This window comes from Epinephelus fuscoguttatus, linkage group LG21, assembly GCF_011397635.1.
Source record: "Epinephelus fuscoguttatus linkage group LG21, E.fuscoguttatus.final_Chr_v1".
In the NCBI taxonomy this organism is placed as follows: Eukaryota; Metazoa; Chordata; class Actinopteri; order Perciformes; family Serranidae; genus Epinephelus; species Epinephelus fuscoguttatus.
Window position 1 is genome coordinate 14,126,239 of NC_064772.1, and position 21,529 is coordinate 14,147,767.

Here is a 21,529-nt window from a genome sequence, read left to right on the forward strand (position 1 = left end):
AAACCTGCCCATCAGCAAACAGCAGACAGAGAAAGTTAGCCACTAGCTGGTGAAGATAGTAGCACATTTAGCAGCTACAGAACCACGTTACTTCCCTGGGGAGATGGTGGTGACAAAAACAGAGCCAAAATAAGAGACTTGGATAAATACTCGCCAGGTGGTCAGAAAAATACCCCCAAACTAATGTTTACGTTGCTCCATGCCTGCTGGATATTTTTAAGCAACTGTTTGCTAACAAGTTTGCCATATTAACATGGAAGGCATTAATATGTCAGTGTATTTAGAGCTTTTTTCGCTGCCCAGAAGTCACCAGACAATCAATTATTGCAACTTTACGCTGACGCAGCTATAACTTTAAAACATAAGCAGCTCCTGATCATAATACTGCAGCATTCATTTTCACATTGTCGTTGTCAGCTGGAAACCTCATATTTACAAATATTTAACCAATGAAACGTATTAAAAGGAGCTTGTGACTAAATCTTGTAATTTCATTGGATTCTCAAACTGTCAGGAAAACATCATAGCGCCACACTGCCTCCTTTAAAGGAAGTGCCATAATACAGGTGCTGCACACGAGGCGATTTTGTCTTCTAAAATATTTTTTTTCTTTCTTTCTTTTTTGGAACAAGCACAGCCTTTTTCAATGTTAACTGCCACTGCCACTAGCGTGGTGCTGGGGTCACGAGTTGGTACAGCTGCTACGAACGGTCAATCACTGGAGCTTTCACCCGCTCTCCTGGCGAACTGTCTTCTAGCACTGTGGGGTGAGGCAGAGGGATCGCAGGTTGTGGTAGTTAGCTAATTCTTGTCTCATTTGTGGTCTGATAAACAAAGATAGAGATTTTTGCCAAATGTATCAAATGACAGGAAAAACTGAATAAACTCTGTAACCTGTGCGTTGATGATAACATAATACAGTGCACTTACTGCCTTAGATGTGGTGGTTCTAATTAGTGATGGACAAAACAAGTATGTCGACGTTCCCTGGTCAAAAACATCAAGAACTCAATTTGCACTTGATTTTGATCAAATATTACACATGTATTGACACATTCTTAATAACACCTTATATGAAATTTAAGACCAAACCTGCAATGGAAATGCACAATACATATGCATGTGTGACACATGTGTAAGTACTCTTTCCAAGTTAACACACTGATGTCAGTATGGAAAACGACTACAATTAGGTGAGTTTAAGTTTAACGTGTTTAATGTAAAAAGTAAACATAATCTCATTGCTGTCATAAATGCTATTTATTGTTGGTATTTTTTTAAATTTAAGACACTAATATTTTTTAAGGCCTTATATTAAGAATATTTAAGACATTTTCAGACTTTTTAAGGACCTGTAGACACCCTGAAGTATCTGACCATATATGGAGACACAATACCAACTTTGACAGGGCAGTGCTTAATTATTTTAAAAGCATTTCCTGAAAAGTAGAAGTTTCTGACTTATGAAGTTTTAACCCGGCGGCGATGATATATTTGTGCCTTCTTTAAATATGAGTGCTAACATGGATACTTGTGTTATTATTGGTCAATGAAACACCTTTTTCCAGTGTTTGCAACATAAAACATAAACAAATCACTGTGATATATTTGTAGAAAGAATAAAACCTGACATCATCAAAGCAGGATATGCATATGGAGGTTACCTGCTTTTTCTCTCACAAAATAACTGCAAAAGATACACTCGGTTCTCTGCTGTCACCCAACTGCTGTCACCATAAATGCAACTTCATCTGAACAATTTTAACATGAACCAGTGACTCAGAGAAATCCTCCAGAGACAGTGGAAGAATAATTACCACTTCTATTCCTGGGTGAACGGTAAAGCGGTCGTTCAGCAATCCTCAAGTGGCCCACCAGTGCTGAGAGCCAACATGCTCCAGCTTTAAATGTGATAAGGCAGCAATTGATTTGCATGATCCACTTATGATGTTCAAACTCACTACGCTCTGAAGCTCTGAAACTGAAATGAATGAAATTCTTTTCTCTCTGGAGAAATTAATCAACCTCTTTGTATCTGTTTTTTTAGAATATGTAGCAGAGAATACTATTTCCCATTAAATCAGTTATACATTGTAATGGTAACAGGCAATTAATGACATGTATCTGAAGGCTGAAGATAACCCTAACCCTGTTTAAAAGATGATTTTTTTTCCCTCTGTCAATGTTGTCTTTTCAAAAGCCTTGTTTCCATGAATAGAACATTTTTATCACACTGATTAGGAGGATGGATATTAGTTCTCAGGCCTCTCATTTCATGATTGTCCCAGACAGTTGTCCTGTTTGAATATATTAATCAGATAAAAGTTATGTCCGTGGTGATGAGAACAGCACATGCATCGGCCACAGATTTGCTTTCCCCTTGGGGAGTGGAAGTGGCCATTAGTCAAGAAAATGATTTGATCCCCTCTGTCAATGGCAGCGTTGTGAAAAAGCCCAATTGCATCACTAAGCACCATGAGGGGCATTAGCCACGATCACAACCCATTTCGAGGGAGCTTTCAAGTTTACTTTGTGGCCCCAGAATAGCAGCTCTTGTAGCGATGCACTATTGGTTGATGTTTTTTCGTCTGTTACTTTCTGTCTTTGCATCTCAGTGTAATGCTGTATAAAAGTGGACTGAAAAGGCCCTACAGGACATGAGCACAGGATTGTATTCCATTTAAGCCGTCGCCTTAAAAGCAACCTTGTAAGATTTTCAGTGTAATATAGCCGGCAGTCCCCTCGGTCAGTCTAAAGAAATGGTGGAATGAGAAACCTCTAATCTATCTGTCCCCTGTTCAGTTTGTTGTTGTGGTACCCTGTATGTTTTTTTTTCCTAGGTCAGAGGCATCATTCTGGTTTCTAAAGCCTGTTTGGAAATGAAAACCCTGAGTGCAGCACACAGTGAGATGATGTTCAAAAATTCAGAGCCCTCACAGCATTCAGAGCCGGATGGTTTGAAAAGTCGGTGTCATTTTTAAAAATGCATCATTGTTGGACAAAGAAGTTGTGGATAAATGGAATGCTTGCTGTTTGGTTTTCATCCAGCATGTGAATCTTTGATCTCTGACCTCTCCAGCATATGATATGTTAACAGCAGTTGGTTTCATTTGCAGTATACTGCCTGCTGTACTGTGTCCTGGTGCTCGAAGCTGAAAAACAAGACAAACACAATTTTACCAACTCTTTCTGTCTTGGACTGACAGGGTACCAATGCTATTAACTATTGGTGGTCTACAAGGTTACAGCAGAACACTCAGTTTCAAAGAATATTGTGATATTATGGGGGGAAAAAAGGTCTTCACTTTATTTGCCAAGAACTACATGAGACGACTGACACAACTTTCATCTGTGTCAGCCTGTTCTCATTACCAGAGCGAGTACAACAGCTTGGGATCAGCGGCCCTTGGCATCTGACAGCGACATATGGAACCCTTTCAGCATCTGTATGAGACGCACCGTACTTTACCTCCAATGTAAACTCGACTTGCAGTAGTGACATATCATAAAGAGCAAGAAAATATGTAAAGGGTGGGAGGGAGAGGTGGTGGTTGGGTCAAACAAACACAGGACTTTCAGCCAGGAAACCACTGTTTGTGTCCTGTGTGAAACCAAACGTCTACATAGAGTTTGTTTTTTTTTAAATTACGTAACATGGCATTTTTTTACATGACATATTTGTACACTTACTTACATAAGTAGTAACAAAAGTACTTATATTAACCCAAACCATGACCTTTTTCTAAACCTAACCAAGTAGTTTTGTTGCCAAACCTTAAGTAGTTGCCAAAACCTATTTCCTGTAAACACGGAAGTTTAATTTGGAAAGACACTGTAGCATGTTACGAGAGAAAACTGACAAAGGGGTATCAATAGCCTCGTAGTTTGAAGCGTAGGCCCACTGACCAAGCTGGCATATTTGTTGAGTTTGGAGTAAAAATGTGTCGTCTGTGCACAAAATATTAAGGAAGGACTATTCCACACGACCTTGGTATTTTTGAAAACAGGAGTTCCCATCCTTTGCTCTCCAAACCTGTCCAAACATGCACTATTAGAAAAAAAATCTATTTTTTTCCATTATAGCAACATTTAAAAACAAGAACAGCTACATTTAATACAGGTAACGTTTCAAAATTCGGCTCCATTACAACTCGCAACGTTCACCAATAAAACAACTGTTTTATACTGAACACATTTTCCAAACAAATACAAGATTCTAATATTACTAGCACAAGCCTATGGCATTTTACATTGTATAAATTAGCCTAGTGACTAGCTGAGATTTCCTCTGCTCATATGAGAAGTATTGATTTTTGCATCTTATTCTGTGCTAGAAAAGCAAACAAATGGTTTTTTTCCCCTCCAAAATATTAAATTCCTTTTCAATAGTATTTTTCAATTTTATGCATACCTTTTTAAAGGTTTGACTTTCCTTAAGTGACATGTTAAAAATCATCCCGGTTTCCTTTGGGTTGAAGCACAAAGGCCATGAATTAACTCAATGGTGAATTCCCTGCATGTGTACAAACTGCCGTCATTCACGTCACATCGCTGCTCGCCATCCCGAGGTTGACCTTCTCATCGGGACAGAGTTGCACAATAAAGGACAAGAAATTGGTGTACCATTAACACAGCTCGGGCTCTAAGGGCTCCAGATCAATGGGGGATATGATTTTATGACAGAGCCCCACATGATTTACTGTTACCATAAATGTGCTTTCGGTGATATTGGAAAGCTCAAAGGAATTTAGCGCAGCATTTATTCCAAATGAATTGTCTATCAAAAAATTCACTTAACCCCATGAGGGTTTGAACCGTGAAAAAAGCGGGCCGGTGTGAGCAGGTGATGAGAGGCATTTGTCAAAGCAGCCATAAAATTGTGTTATACAGAAGTTAAATATTAATACCTGATGTATGCTGGAATTGTTCGCTTCTTAACCTTGCTGGACTGCAACAATGTCTAGATCAATAATACTGTGCACAGTATTTTGATATACAAAACATAATATGCTACAATTAATTCATTTTAAATATGATTTTCTTTCTTTCTTGCTCTTTCTTGTGCCTGTAACTGTGATAAGAACTGAAAATACAGGCAGAAAGATGGGAAAAGAAGAGACTGTAATAAGTAATGATGTATGCCATTATATATATGAATACAGATGAACTATTTGCACCTTTGCCACTAAACTTTATTGTCTAATCCTCATACTCCCTGCAGTTTTGTAGCCCAAAAAGTTTATGAAGTGTGGTGCGATGCAGTCTGACCTCGGCCGAACTCGTGGCAGTTGGCCATCAAAGCGCCGCTCTCCTCTCTCCTCCTCTTTCATCTCTCACCTATCTCTCCTGCAGCCCAGTCAGAGATTATCGCCACATGCAAGGGGCACCGCAACATAAACCAGCACAGCAGGAAAATGAAGGTTGAGCACAGGAGTGGATGCTGATAATATACTGCTACCTGCTACATTTATATTACTGTTTCAAATGCATTAACGGGATATGATATTAACAGTCAGTACAGCTTCTCTCCTCCTATCTGTAGCACGGCATGTAACCAGCCTCCCGCTGCAGGACCTGCACACATGGAGGAGGGAGATTTGGGCGGTCGGGAGCCGCTGTTTTCTCCCTCAATGAGAACATGACTAAGAATAATAGTGCTCAGTGATGCGTTGCGGCTGTCTGCACTGTTGTGCACAACAACATTGATTAGATTACTTCCCTGACTAATGGCCACTTCCCCTCCCTTAGAGGAGAAAGTGAATCTCTATCTGATAGTCACTCTACCATTCAGCCCTGGCTCTTTCCACCACTTCTTTATCTACAGTGCATCCATCTTAGCTGACTCAGAAATGCAGGAATCATTAAAACTTTATGTGATATCCTCATTTTTGCCACAAATTTAACAAAATATGGGAAACTAGAGGAAACTGTGCCTATGTAGCTGAGTAAATGAGTGAGTAAGCATCAGCATTATCTATACAGCTAAGGATCTTTGAAATGGCTTTAAATGCCCCTTGCTGTAATGGTTTTAAATGTTCACAGGAGATCAGTATTCCCTGCAGAGTCTGAAGAGTCTCAATCTTCATGCACTCTAACCTTTATTCTTCATTCCAGAGTTTCTCTTTGCCACACCATAACCCTGACCACATTCCCTTGGGCAGCTTTCAACACATCTAGTTAGCACTTCAATTGCAATTCCTTACCTTGCTCAAATACCACAACTCCTGAATATTAACAGCATGTATAAACAAACCTTGAGAATTTGAAGTAAGAAATGGAATGGGAATAGATGAGATGAAAGAAGCTGAAGATTGAGGTCCAATACTTAACTCCAATTAAAATGATGATTACAGAAGGGTGGAAATCTAAATCTAACCTTGAATTCAACAAGACTAAGAATTTACAGACATGCTAGCAGCTGTGTGAAATTGTACTTTTGGCACAGTGGTGCTTTGAACTAGATGCTAACATTGGCATGCTAATACGCCAGTCTGTTCTCATGCACTGTTCATATGTAAAACTACAAAAAGTAAGGCATCACAATTTGTGTATAAACCACTTAATTGGGAGGGCTGCAATCACATGACCAATGCACTGATGGGAGTAAAGAAGGAAGTAGTCCACATAAGCAGACGGGTTTGGGTGGATGGGTCACAAAACATAGGACTTTCCCCAGGAATTTTGGTTTATTTTTCCAAACCTAATCTATGTAACTTGTCTAAACCTTAAGACGTCCAATTATGTTCTATTCCTAAAACTAACCTAACCGACTTTACTCACTTAAACCTAACCTATGTATTACGTTAAATGTGTTGCTTTACATTAAGTATGTAATGTCATTCGTGGGGCACTAAGTTGCTAGATATTATAAAAAAAACTGTTGTATGTACATTTTCATAAGATATAACATAAACCATTAAATGAGGATACATTGACATGCTTGCTGACAACAATATTATGCTAATTTTCACCAAATTTAATGTGTACGATTTTCTCCATTGTAGTTTAGAGGGTTATGATTCTAACATTTGCTTATTGTCCCAAACACAAATAAAAATTGAGGCTGATGGAAATGTAATTGTGTAGGTATTTGGTCATAAACCAAAGTGTTGAACAAATGGAGAGATGACATGAGATATTTCACTGGGTGATTATGCTAGATCAGGGTCGTAAAAGTCATTAGGGTTCATCCTCTGGGGACTGTACACATCTGTAACAAATTTCATGGCAATCTATCTGATAGTTGTTGAGAAATTTCACTCAGAACCTCAGATGTTAACCTCATATCGGTGCTAGAGTAAAAAGTCAGGGGATTGCCAAAATTATGAGGTTGTATCTTCTGGGGACCATGAATATGTGAAGAAAATTTTGTGGCAATCTAACTGATAGACGCTACACAGGTCAAATGAATTACAAAACCTTTCCATAGTGTATGACAGTCAGGGGGTCACCAAAGTAATTATGGTTAATTCTCCAGCAGCCATCAATGTCTGAACCAAATTAAACAGCAATCCATCCAATACTTGTTGAGACATTTCACTAACATCTGCCAATGTCAACCTCATGGTGGTGCTATAGAGGAAAAGTCAGAGGATCACCAATGTAATTAGGATACATCTTCTGGTAGCTACAAATGGCCGTTCAGCATGTGCAAATCCGTTCAGTAGACGTTGATTTATCTGACTGGGTAAGTGAAAACTTTGACCTGCTGGTGGCTCTCGATCAGTGAGGTCCTTGATGAAGTTCCAGGAAAATGGGGAATAGGTTTCACTCTTTGATTAACTATAGATATCACAGGTGTGGTAGGAACTCGGCTGCAGCACCAAAGGCAGACAAGACAGTTTGTAATGACCTTTAATAAACTACTTGTCAAACACAGAATGAGCAGGCAGGTGATACAACAGTGAGAGTCAGTGTCGTGGCTTGGAGCCTTCTAAGACACGGGTTCAGTCCAAAGCACTTGGTGTGACACACCAAAGCAGACGAGAGGCAATGTCAGATGAGCAGAGGGTCCAATACCAGATGAACAGACAAGGCAAGCCAGGAGAGGCTGGCATCGAGAAAGCAGTCTGGGAACACACAAAAAAAGGTTGAGAACCACTGCACAACATGATGTTGACAGTATTTAAGAAGCAAAGTAATTAAGAAGTATCCTCTGGAGAATATGGTTATCTGTACCAAATTGCATTGCCCTCCAACAGCTGTTGAGGCAAATCATGTCAAATCCATGGCTCACCAAAGTAAGTAGGACTCATCCTCTGGGGGTCATAAAAATTTGTACATGACATCATAGCTAGAATTATTTCAGTCTGGACCAAACTGGTGGACCAACAGACCAACCGCCACAACGATCCATAGAGCCGAGCCACTGGGGTAGCTAAAAATTAGTGAACTGCAAGCTTTCGTTCAGTTTTGTCAGTGCCAACTCCTCTGATGTGCGCACATTGCTAATCATCTGGAACAGCTTTGAAGCCATGTAATGTCTGGGAGTCAACAACATTTGGTAATTACGAGGGGATGTGAAATCTAATTGTTACACAAATAAAGCATACACAGTCAGGACATTTGGCCCCCGGGCAGGAATTTGTTTCCCCCCGACAGATTACTTCCTATTTGTCTATTCTCTTCTGTAATCCCAGTCGTCGTTCTCTCACGGCTCACATGGACAAATAAGCATTACAGTGTTTACACACACAACAACTTTGTCCAAACACACATGGCTCCTTGCTAACACAACAGATGGATGCTTCTTCTCAGCAAAGTGACGCGGTTTTAATCAGAAAACAAGTCGACATGATCAATGAGGTGTGATGGCAGGGTGCCTCCGAAATCTGGGAATCGTTGATCAAAATTTGATCGCCTATTGTCAGCCCGCTGACAGGTTTATGGTCTGGTTTGGATTTGAAACACTCGCCCTCACAATCATCTCTTGTTTCAGTCGTCTAGGGTTCTAATTTTCACTCCATTATGAATGAGTTGGTTGTTTGATGAGAGACATCTGTCTCGGTTCCAATGTATTATCACCAGCAGCCTGTTGGTAGAGTGGACAGACAGCGCCGGTTTGGCAGGATATACACAGGAAAATGCCTTCGGAAAATGAACCCATATACTGTATGGGAGTCTATCTGACCACCATCTGCCATAGCCTGGAATAGCTGGCTGTGTGTGTGTGTATGTGTGTGTGTGTGTGTACATTTCTGTGTAAATGTTTGGTGTCTCCATCTGATGTTTGCTCAGTTAATCAATAGCGGTGATGCTGTACTCAGATGACATATAGTCCAGGCATCCCTATCTCCTCATCCTAATCAGATTAGCACTGAAAACCGTCTATGTACACACCGGCCTCCTGGCCAGGATTTGGAGCTCTGTGACGCTGCCAGCCTCGCCACAGAAGAAGAAGCAAGAACACTGTCTGAGAATTGCAAGTCTATTGGCAGCTTTGTCAAAATAACACCAGATTTTAGCGATAAGAAAGCAATTACACGACCTTTTAAACACTCAATTCAGGTTTTTTTGTGAGTCAAACAAACACGCCTGGTCAACGTTACAAGTCTCCAGAATGCAGGTGCATGCAGGAATTTAATCTTGACTCGAAGAAACGCATAAATAAGCAGAAGAGATTATATCCAAACTGGCAAACAGCTGAATGCAAACATTAGCTGCAATCATGAAAGCCATTTCTTGGATGATTTCTATCAGCGAGAGCCAATTCTGCACAGGGTAGTGGCATCAGCATGGAGCGTTATTTCCAATGGGTAAGAGAAAACACTTGCGCTCCTCTACATTTGGAATTGTTTCATATTTCTATTCCTGCCTCCTCATCCATGTAATACCATTCTCTCATAATCAGTTGAGGATTTAATTTCACAGAAAGGATTCAAAACAAATGGATCCGGCAGCCGTTTGCCATTCACCATATTCATCCATCTCAGTCTTATTGAAAATCATTCTGCGAGGCCTCCCTGCTCTCCGTAAATCCATGTAATTTACTGAACTGGTTCCTCGGAGCGTTTTTTTTTTTCTTACCTTGTATTCTTGACAGTTAGTCCCTGCAATCGAGTGTTCATTCTGAAATGAAACAATATCAAATCACTCAAACTTCTGCTGGCCTCAGCCTCTTCACCTCGCTGTGATTTTAGCTGTCGTCGTCGTCCCTGATTGGTTGGGATCTCCTCAAACGTCCGTGGAGTGGAAACAGATCCTGTCGACAGGGAGACAAAGGTAAAAACAGGCGAGTGTCGAATCAAATGAAAAGAGGGAGCTGCGCACAATCACCAAGTCATTACAATGCCGGTCATCCCTCAAAGAAGTGGAAACATGCATAGTCTGTTTTTCTTTTGTCAAGGGCTCTCAGAAATCCCATTGACCCCTGCCTCTGTGTGTGAGATGATTTTTTATGTCTTTATACCAGCATATGGGCTTACTGTAGCACTGTTGGTTAATATTTTAGTTAGGTGAAGTACAGCTACAGAATTAATGCATATACCGATGTTTTAAAATGTATTTAACTGGGCTCATGACCTCAATATTTTAATGTGTAATTGTAAAGAAGTTATTTGTCTAAAAATTATGTTTTCCGTTTTATATAATCTCACGTTCACCTCTGCCACCAAATGAAAATAAACCAGGTGCTGAATTTCGTGACCGAGATACATTCTCTCAGAAAGTTAATTTATCCACAGATAAGTGCCCCTTTCTCACTTCTAATCACATATCAAGAGTTGGCAATGACTTTTTCTCGCTCTTCCGCATTAATTATGGATTCTCTGGTAATTTTCATTAATTACAGAAATGCCTGCAGTTAATCATCATTATTCTCTTTGGGTATTTGGGTTATTTTCTGCATTCAAAGGTCGAGGAACTTGTGCGTGTTGATAAGAAATCATCACAGAGATCACTCCGACACTGTGGGCATGAATAGAAAACAGCTTTTGGAGAAGAAAAAAGGAGTGCCCTTTGGCAATTTAGATGACTATTAATTTGACCTCTCTGCATTAATGTCAGTGTGTATAAGTATGTGTGTGTGTGAGAGCTGATTCATTAGTGTTTGTTAAAATTTCTTTGCGGTTTCATTCTTAGATGAGCAGAGGGTGTGCTGAAATATAGCATTTTGCATATACTAAATGCATTTCCACAATTTTCTGACTGTTTTGAAAACTGTAACTTTCTATACTTGTATACTATTCTGGGTCCATATTTATCAAATGTTAAAGCATCAAACTTATTAAAAGAAATCCTATGACCTCTAGTTTCGCAGACTGGGCGATAGTAAAATTTCAATGCAGAATAAACAAAAGGTTTTCTGTAGATAGGCAGATACTATTCAGACTTTAGGTTTCATCAGATGGTCTTGTTGAGATCAAGATCACTCCGTCAAAGAAACGTTCACTTTCATGCAACCACAAAAAACAGCCATTGAACAACAAATCATTTTTTTAATAAAGACTATTTGAAGAATTATGAACACATTACCTAATAAAGCTTTAAAATCTTAAAGGGGATCAAAGAATCTGCCTGAGGGCAGTTTGCAATTCATTTCATATAAAAAATGTTTATTTCGTGAAACCAGATCTGCCGTCAGTCACTAAGCTGTCTAGGCAGGCTGTTCTCATGCACTGTTCACATGTATACTGATGAAATATAATGCACCACAGTGTTTATAACAGACATAACCATGAGTCAGTAACTGGTGGAAAACCCACACAATCAGGAAGGCTACTAATTCAATTCATTTCAATCCAATTTTATTTATGAAGCCCAAAATCACAAATCACAATTTGACTTAGAGGGCTTTACAGCATACGACATCCGTCTGTCCTTGGACCTGTTAAGACATGATCAACACACTGTTGGGAGCAAAGAAGGAAGTAGTATAAAGACAGAAAGTCCATGTAAGGAGGCAGGTACTTTACCTTAGAAGAACAGTTTTAAGAATCACATGAAACCAAGTGAACTTTGAGTTATTTTAAGGTACCCTGTACCAGGTCACCATGTTTCTTTTCCTAAACCCAACCAGGGTGCTAATTCATAAGATAGAATACAAACAGTTGTATGAGGATACTTTGATCTATATCATTATGCAAAATATTATGGCAATGAAAAAAATAATAACTTGATTCCTATAATGATATCTTCCAGTGGGCCATCTGCGCTGTCAGTCATTGCTGGCAAGCAATTCCTGTGCTCTAAACAATACAATTAATACAATGTAAAATAGTTTTACGCCAGGGCCACACCGCCCGCGGAAGCGCTGCGAATAGCCTCGAAGCGCCGAGAAGAGAAGGCAGTTTCCTTTCAGCGCCCGTGTTAACCGACTGTGTCGTCCACACTGGCCGCGCCGCGCCGGGAAGCTCCGCGGCAGGCTCACGATTTGCAGGGATCAGTTCGGCGTCTGGTCTATTTTCTGCGCGAGCCGCGAGGGAATGTGTCAAGCTAGGTAGGAAATCAAACAAAGCAACAACAACAGAATCCGGTCAATTTTCAGAATCAAACGAATTTCAAAATAAAATACCACGTTTGACAAATGTGATGTGTGTATATATATATATATATATATATATATATATATATATATATATATATATATATGTGTGTGTATGTATATATATATATATATACATATATACATATATAGATATATATATATATCTATATATGTATATATATGTATGTATGTGTGTGTTTATATACATATTGTCAGTGTTATCTAAACAGAGCGCGAGAGAGATGAAGACAACAACTCGCACTGGGAAACAGGAAGAGAAAACACCAGATTTAGTAAAATCAACAGTAGATTTACAAACTGGTATTTCAACTGCCTATATACAGACCAAACTACACAACGCTGGTAACATACACTCCTTGTCTGTGTGTGAGTGTGTGTGTGTCTGTGTAGCCTCTGTGTGTGTACCGTAGGCTACATACACACATACATGTACAGTTGTTAGGAAAACATGGTGTTATAATTTTATGAGGTTATTTACTTACCCATGATGGAAAAACAGCCCCAAATGTGACGGAGAAAACAGCTGGGAGCAGAAGCGCTTGTCGACCAGCGTGGAGAAATGCGCGTCTGGTGTGAACGGAAATGCTCCGGCGCGCGCGAGAATTTCAGTGCGCTGCGCTTCGCAGCACTTCCGCGGGCGGTGTGGCCCTAGCGTTATAGTTCTGACTCAGCTGAGTAACAAAACCTGCACAAACAGGCCCGCCCCCAAAAAACGTGTGATTTTGAAAGCAATTGCAAAGGGTGAAATGCAACCATAACTGCGCTGCCAAGCAAATAGTGTCTCACTTCTCCAGTGCAATTTGCATGTATCTTAAATACACTTGGCACCAACTTGGCCCCTTTTTTATACAAATGAGCCAAATAGCCACGCGCAGTTACAGTGAAATTATTGCTGCTTTCACAGAGTTGGTGGTAACTGAAGTGCAGTGACAGACTGGGATATTCAATACCACATACAGTTTATCTCATTCATTCATTAATTTTTTCCGTAACTGCTTATCCTGTCAAGGGTTGCGTAGTTTGCTGGAGCCTATCCCAGCTGACATTGGGTGAGAGGCAGGGTGCACCCTGGACAGGTCACCAGACTATCACAGGGCTGACACATAGAGACAGACAACCATTCACACTTACATTCACATCTACAGACAATTTAGAGTTACCAATTAACCTGCATGTCTTTGGACTGTGGGAGGAAGCTTGAGTACCCAGAGAAAACCCACGCTGACACAGGGAGAACATGCAAACTCCACACAGCAAGTCTGGGGGAATGCCTCTGCACCTCGTTTGTCAGGACCTGAAAATGTCTTTTTCCCTCTGCCACTGTTCTGCCCACTGTGTTCTTGCTGCAAAGTCAATTTTATACTTTGCCACATAGATAATTGCAACTGGATGCAAAAAAAGGCAATTGCACTTGGCTACATAACAAGCATGTTTGCGCTGTAACACCATTAGCACAATGCCTTTCATAAATTTGACCTTGAGAAGGGGCCAGATAATAGTTCCAAGTGATGTGCAATTCATGGTGCTATCAGCAGCTGCAATTGATACTTTGTGACTTTGACCCTGAACAATTTAAAGATGTATTAATCTGCCCATTATCATTATTTGACGACCTGTGCAAGCAATCACAGTTTGATTTATTACTGCCAAATTGTTAGATCATCATGCCTAAGTATCAGTTGACATAGCGTTTATTTCCTGAGTGAAGACAGTTGATCATATGTTTTTTCCTGTTCTTTAAAGTAGGAACAGAAAGCAGATAAGATCGATAAACACAACCCTGTTTTTCATAGATGGTCATTAAGCTGATCTGCGATAGAAACATGTTTGAAAAACAGAATTCAAACACAGGTCTGTGTACTCCAGTTTTCAGATGCAAACATTTGCATAGAGAACAAAAATGGCTCGTGTCAATAAGAGGCAACCGTACAATAGCACACTCTGGCATCTTGCACCCTATTGTTCTCCTGCACTAATCTAGGCCTCGGTCTCTGCTGCAGATTAATTCCACTTTTCTTCTAATTAGCATATTTGATTATGCAGAGGAATTCTCTTGACTTTCCCGAGCTTCCTAAGAGCCTTTATTAATTTCCACCAACGAGGAATACTCCGATCTCAATTAAATGATAAATGGTTAAGTGTTGCATATGGAAATCACAGTCTGTCTTGTTTAGATGCAAGTCCTTTTTTCTTTTCTATAATGAATAGCTCTGAATTAGTATGAAAGGTCACATCCACACCGGGTCGAGGATTTGGCACTTCCCAATGCATGGTGATTGCTGCTTTACATAAATCATGTAGTCCTTCAGACTCAGTTGAGACAAAACAATATTCTCCTCTCAACGATTTCCTCTGTAAACAAACTTTTCCTCACAGTTTGTGGATTTGTACCCCAACTGTTTGTGCATCAGTCTTGACGTTTCAGGCAAACATCCTAATTAACCATTCTTTTTAAAAAGCAACAGTTATGTTGTGAAGTGATAAAGGTGAGGAAGCAGTTGGATGAACTTTCTTTTGATAAGTTAAAGAAAACGTAAGCCTGAAACACACATACTGAAATCAATCATTTTCGGATCCTCCTGGGCTCTTTTGAGGTCGTTGATCTGTGTTAATGTTCAATCAAAGGTTAATAGCGTCCATTGAACCTGAGGCAGATCAAAGGGGAGATATGTCTCCGCTTAGATGTTAATAAAAAAAAAAAATCAATTAAAGAGACATTTTTCTTTAACTAATGTGAAACATACCTGGCTATTGGTGTGAGAAAGAGGAGGTATGACCTCAAAAATGTACCCAAAAAACCTTTAGAATCCACTTGAAATACTAGCCAATACTTTATCTCTGGCTATTAACAGCTACATTCAAGGTTAGATCATGTATAAGCCTCAGTGACCTGCAGCAGTGCTTAAAGGGACAGTTCAACCCAAAATCCAAAATATATTTTTTCTCTTTCCCGCAGTGCTATTTATCAATTTAGATTGTTTTGGTGTGAATGTCCAAGTGTTGAAGATATCAACTGTAGAGATGTCTGCCTTTTCTCAAAGATAATGGAACTAGATGGCACTTGGCTTGTGGAGCTCAAAGTGCCAAATCACTAAATAAATAAATAAAATAAAAAAAGCAATGTCTCTTTCGAGAAATCATGACGCAGGTACTCAAGATAATCGCTAGACCTTGTTGCAAGCAGTTTCATGTCCGATCTGTATTCTTTCTACCAAAAGACCCCCACCAACCGTACCACAGAAGGATGTGTTCGTCCACTGCTAGCTTACCTAGCACGACTGAGCTTACTAATGTTCCCGCTAAGCCAAGGAGGATACCAGATACCAAGAAGTCCTCCAACCAATACGACCGCTTAAGAAGTATGTTCATACCTCTGAATACAACCCACAGAAGCATATCCTAAATGAGCACAACAGAGTAGCTCCGACGACCATTATCATTTGCAGCTTTAAACACGTGGGTGATGTTATGAAACGGTTGCAGTTGCATCAAAACTATTTGGTTAGGTTAAGAAAAAACATCATGTTTTGGCTTAAAATAGGTACATTTGTGACTAGGGTTGCACAACGTATCTCTTTTGACACATGTCACATAAACATACATCAACATACAATATTTCATTGTTAAAAATAACTAACATTGAATTTTGGTTCCACATGAGACACAAACACTGATTTCCTGGATGAAAGTCTGGTGCTTGTTTGACCCATCCACCTTCCCTCCCTCCGACCCTTAGAGGTCACAGCCTAACAAAAATGGAAATATGGGTAATAATTTCTGCTTGTAAAAACATTCCTTGTGGTCATGTTTTGGAGGACAGTCGTGAATGTCCTCCATATCACTACAGTGAAGGAAGCGTGCATCTATTGCTACCTCACCTACTACCACTGAGCTAGCTAATGTTACAGCTCAGCCAGGTAGGACACCATTCATGTTTATATTGCACACTGTCACAAGCACAAGTTTCTTGTTCATGAGTAGATACATGCTTCCTATTGTGCAGGTGTAGTTTGGTACAAAGTAAATAGTTCCTACATGAAACTGCTCACAACAAGGTCTGTGCATCATCTTGAGCAACTAGATCATGATTTCTGGGAAGAGACATTGCTGTTTAGTTTTTCAAATGGTTTTTTTTTTTTTTTTTTTTTTTGGTACTTTGAGCACCTCAAGCCAAGTGCCATCTAGTTCCATTATACTGGAGAGAAGGTAGACATCTCTACAGCTGATATCTCCAACATTAGGCAACTCACACCAAAACAATCTAGACTGATGAATAGCACTATAGGTAAGAGAAAAAATATATTTTTGATTTTGGGTTGAACTGTCCCTTTAAAGTGGTGGGAACTGCAGATTGCAACCAGCTGAAACCTCTCCATAACAAACAAATCAAGCGATTTAAACCAGTAAAAACAACTGAATAAAGCAGTTTATGTGTTTTTCTGAGCCTCTTGATGCAGAGGGGCTGCTAACTATGGAGGCCTACATGAAAACATGAATGGTCCTATCTAGAGCCAGTGTTTGGTATGTCTATTCTGAGCAAATGTAGAAACATGACGGTGCAACATGGCAAGAGCCTGCTCCCTCTGTAGATATAAACAGCCCTTTCTAAGGTAACAAAAGCACAACAATTCTTATTTTCAGGTGATTATACTCTAAAGAAAACATACATATTATATAATATTCCATTTCCTGCCAATATATCTCTCTAAATCCTACACACTGGACCTTTTATAGCTCTTAAATCTCTGTCTTTTTCACATCTAGGATTTAAACTATACAAGGGCATGATCATACATACGTGATCTACAGCATCCCAGCACACCATGGATTTTATCGTTTATACACGACGTGATTTCAGTTGCATTCATTTGTGTGTGGTTCAGCCAGAGGTTGCAGTAATCCCCCGGTAGACCAGAGACTCTGATCTTCCATTACACATTGTATTAAACAGCCTGTGGGGAGGAAATACAGTTGTTGTTCTCTCCCCCCTCAGACCGCCTTTTGTGCTTTGAACATGTCTTTGTGCTTTATTGGGAAAGAGCACAATGCAGAACTATCTCACATTGTGTAAGAAATGTTCTCCACTGTTTCATTAATCAGCGGCGTGTAATCTCTATTTCTTATTCAGGGCTGGCAAGTTACAAATAAGAGGACAGCTGTAGGCAATAGCAGAAGAAAACACAAGATGCAAAGATAAGAGCCCACAGGTGAAACAGCAGCCAGACAAATAGTCCTTAAGAGAGGTCTTAAAGAAACAGTCTGGGAAATGAGGGCAACGCTGCAGCTTCAGTTGTTCCACTTTATTAAAACATTAGTCTCATAAATAAGTGAGTGTTGACATTTTAACATTTAACCAACAGCATGATCCTTCTTTAACCTTAACAACTGCTCAGCCATTCTGTAGCTGCAAAGATTCACAACTGAGAAAAACTACCATAAGGAACATTTAGTACAGTCGCTGGTCTGGAGCTTTCAGTCATATCACATGGTCTTCATCAGCAGATGGAGCTTGCCTAGTTTGGCACTGCAGATGTTCAGGGTTTTTTTTTGTTTGTTTGTTTTTTGAACACTTTATCTTTAATTACTGAGTGGTTTTATGCCCTGTCCTCATGTATACAGATATTTTTGAAAACTGATATTTTTCTTGACGTGTCTTGCATCTTGTCCACACACGGTTGGAGGTCACTTACACCAAGGGTGTTTTTTAAATGCCTTCTAAGGCTCAGATTTTTCAAAACTCCAGTTACTTTATATCTGTGTGAACATGTTAAGTGTTTGGGAAAACAATGATGTCATCTCCCCAATTTTTGTATGCCCTTTGTTGCTTTGTCTAACAACCATGCGCCAAAAACTATAAAAGGTCCCATGCTATGTTCATTTTCAGGTTCATACTTGTATTTTGGGTTTCTACTTGAACATGTTTACAGGTTTTAATGTTTTTTTCTATTACTGTCAGCCTGAATATACCTGTAGTCAGCCTCTGTCTGAAACGCTCCATGTTAGTGCCTGTCAATCTAAATTCCCTTCCAGAAAAGCCCAGTTTGCTCTGATCAACCCACTCTCGCTCCGAAGTCATCGGAATCCGGCGCTTGGGCAGTGACTTGTGGTGTCAGACACTGACAAAAAAAGCTATCCTTTAATGTCAACAAGATACGCAGCCGGTCACTGTATAGTTTAATGGTGCTCAGTGGTGTCAGGGGGAAACACAGTGGGACAAGAACGAAAGTTAAATCAGTGAAAGTGTGTGTTGGGCAAGCGGGAGGGGTCGTGGATGGGACTAACAACCACCGACTTTCACCCAGGAGAGTGGTGTTCGCATCCCATAAGATAATAAAGCCAAACCCTGTTCTGTTTTCCTAAACCTAACCACATGTTGTTGTTGCCTAAACCTAACCATGTGTGTTTGTGTTGAAGGCCAAAAAAACATTAATTTGAAGTGTTGTACCAACGTAGTGCCTTTATTTTGAAAGAGACTGTATGTGAACGGTAAATTTCCTTTGAAGTGGAAGTGTATTCCAAAAGAAGACAATGCACGTAACAGGCATAACTTGACAGAGCATCCCAGAACACCAAAAACCAAGGCACCCAGGGACCTTTCAGGTCATATCTGTACATGGAAAGTCCATGACCAAACAATGATATCTGGCAAGGTAGGAGTGAGAACGTGAGAAGGTCTGCGTTTCTGGGTCTTCCACATCTGCGCTCTTGGCGTCTCTGCATCATCCTTGCAACTGGGGGAATGATTATAACGGCGAATTGCATTGCTAAGCAACAGCTTGGGTCAATGTATACCTTTGTCAGCTGATGTCATTCACATGCAAAACAGTCAAACAGGAGATATGAAAGGACCCTTTTAAAATGTTTATCTTTCAACCCATTTTGAAATGGTCCATATAGCATAGCTGTTACATAAGAACTTCAGTAAAATCCTGATGGCTCGTTTAAAGGCACAGAATATAGACTGCGTGCATTTCTCTGTGGCTTGAGCTTTTTGATACTTTCACAGTGTTCATACAGCACCTATACCTGCTTCATATTAAACAAGACATGGGAATCTGACTTTTACAATATGGGACCTTCAACAAAATGGCAGACTACTGATTTGTTTACACTGTTTGGTCTAATGACTACTAAGTATTGATGCAGCACTTCTGACAAACAAAGGCATCTGCTGCGCCCAGTGTTATTTGGTCCACCTCAGCGTCTGCGATTTAAAGTCTGCCATAAACACTATTTTTGGATCATGTCCAGTCAAACCAACAGATGGTGGGACAATATTAAGAGTGTGATTGTCATGAATGGGAAGTGAAAGAAAAACTTAAGTGAGCTCATTTGTCCTTATTTTGAAGGAGAATCCATTGTGATAAGACCTCCAGTACGTGTTTTAACAAAAGTTAGGCTAAACACTCCTACCTTTGTGGCGAGAGGAAAATGTGGGAGACACTTAACACCGATGAGCTTTTAGTGTTGTTTTAGTGCTCTAGTGTGGACGGTGATATTTTGCAAAATGAAGGTCATGAGGACAGACTTTTTTAATACGAGGGGTGAAATTTCCATTTTTAAAAAAATCTGTGTGCATGTAGACAGGGCCTTAGTCATTAGTCAACTAATGAGGACAAATAAATGTATCTACATAATGTCTTGGGAGTGATCAAATACCATAAATGTGAAGGTTACTTCTACTATAGTATTCATATTTGATATTTAGGCTGCCTAATGTATTATAGTAATGACAAATAATTGCGTATGCCTCCAAATGTGAAAAAGGTTGCTTTAAAGATATAATTCAGTTCTGGCTGATTTGTAAAAACCTCTGGTTACCGTGGTTACAACAACCGCTGGGTTAAAGGCACAGTCACATATGTGCAAAAGTAACACTGGCAAATATTTTCTCCTTGTTTATTTCCATTCTATGTGAGTAAAAGGGGCGAAAAAGTAAAGTAAATTTGGATCTTTGTATCGCGTGGAGTTCACCTTTGGTGAGCTTTGACCAGCAAGGTTGCAGCCTCAACCAACAGCAAACAAGTGGAACACAGTGATTGTTGCAATGTTTAGCCAGCCGATATTTTATAACACTGGCAAACACAAACTGACCCACTTGAGAGATGCTGTCCAGCTGGCAGTGAGTTGAGAGACAGGCATGAAATGTAAAAAAAGGAAAATGTACCAATAACCTACCAATATATTTCATGGTATTTATTAGCAAGCAAGCTAACACTTACCAGCAAGCGAGCTTTCAGTTTCTTTCACGTCAGGCACTGTTCATATGTATCACAAATATCGCCTCAGCAGGAGATGTTCACTGGTCTGCATTTGCTGATCGTGCCCTAATACTACAGGTCCCAGAGTTCTTGAGCAGCTACTTTGACAGAAATACAACAGAAAGGCTTCTGGTGGATCTGTTATAGTGCAGCCAAACAAACTTGAGTTGTTTCAGTAAAGAAGTCTGTCAACATTTGGCCAACAGTGACTGTTTCACAAGAGAAGCCAGCTTGCCTTTGTCCAGTTCAACTCTTTTAAAGTGAAGCAGCAACAGTAGTAAATGTTCAGTTTGCAGTTAATAGAGCTGTGACATGGCTGTAGGAGAGCGAACAGTGAACAGAGAGCCTGATGTCAGTGAGATCAAATTAAAAACAGCAATGCCGGACTGCATGCTTCGTTTCCCTCATGCATAGGTGGGCAATTTTCATTCTGATTATTGTGGACTCCACCACCAATAAAAATTACTACAGCTATTGAGAGTTAATTACAAAATGTAAGCACACTGATTGTTAAAAAAAACACTGCCCATTAATAGTACAACAAAACGGGTTTAATTTCATGACAACATTAAGGATTATAACTTTAATGGTACGCTCTCTCTGACCTTTACCAATCAAACTTAAATTTATGTCTCTCTCCACCTGATAAGCCATCATTTTTAATTTCTATAAATGAACCTTTGCCGTGTCCTTCCCTGCCCTTACATCCTGTGTAATTAGGAAACACTGTGCATCAATTTAAGGAAGCTATGCTCTCAAAATG

The 21,529-nt window shown here is 39.8% G+C and overlaps 1 long non-coding RNA gene across 1 annotated transcript in view; it reads right to left on the bottom strand.

Annotated features, from left to right (window-relative positions):
• Window positions 1–7,915: 7,915 nt before the first annotated feature.
• LOC125881807 (uncharacterized) overlaps window positions 7,916–21,529 on the bottom strand; it is a 46,213-nt gene continuing 32,599 nt past the window's right edge. Inside the window, exons 2-3 of the long non-coding RNA XR_007448258.1 lie at window positions 10,027–10,201; window positions 7,916–8,069 (exon numbers count right to left, since the gene is read on the bottom strand). This is a non-coding gene — a long non-coding RNA (uncharacterized LOC125881807). The remainder of the gene's footprint in view (window positions 8,070–10,026; window positions 10,202–21,529) is intronic.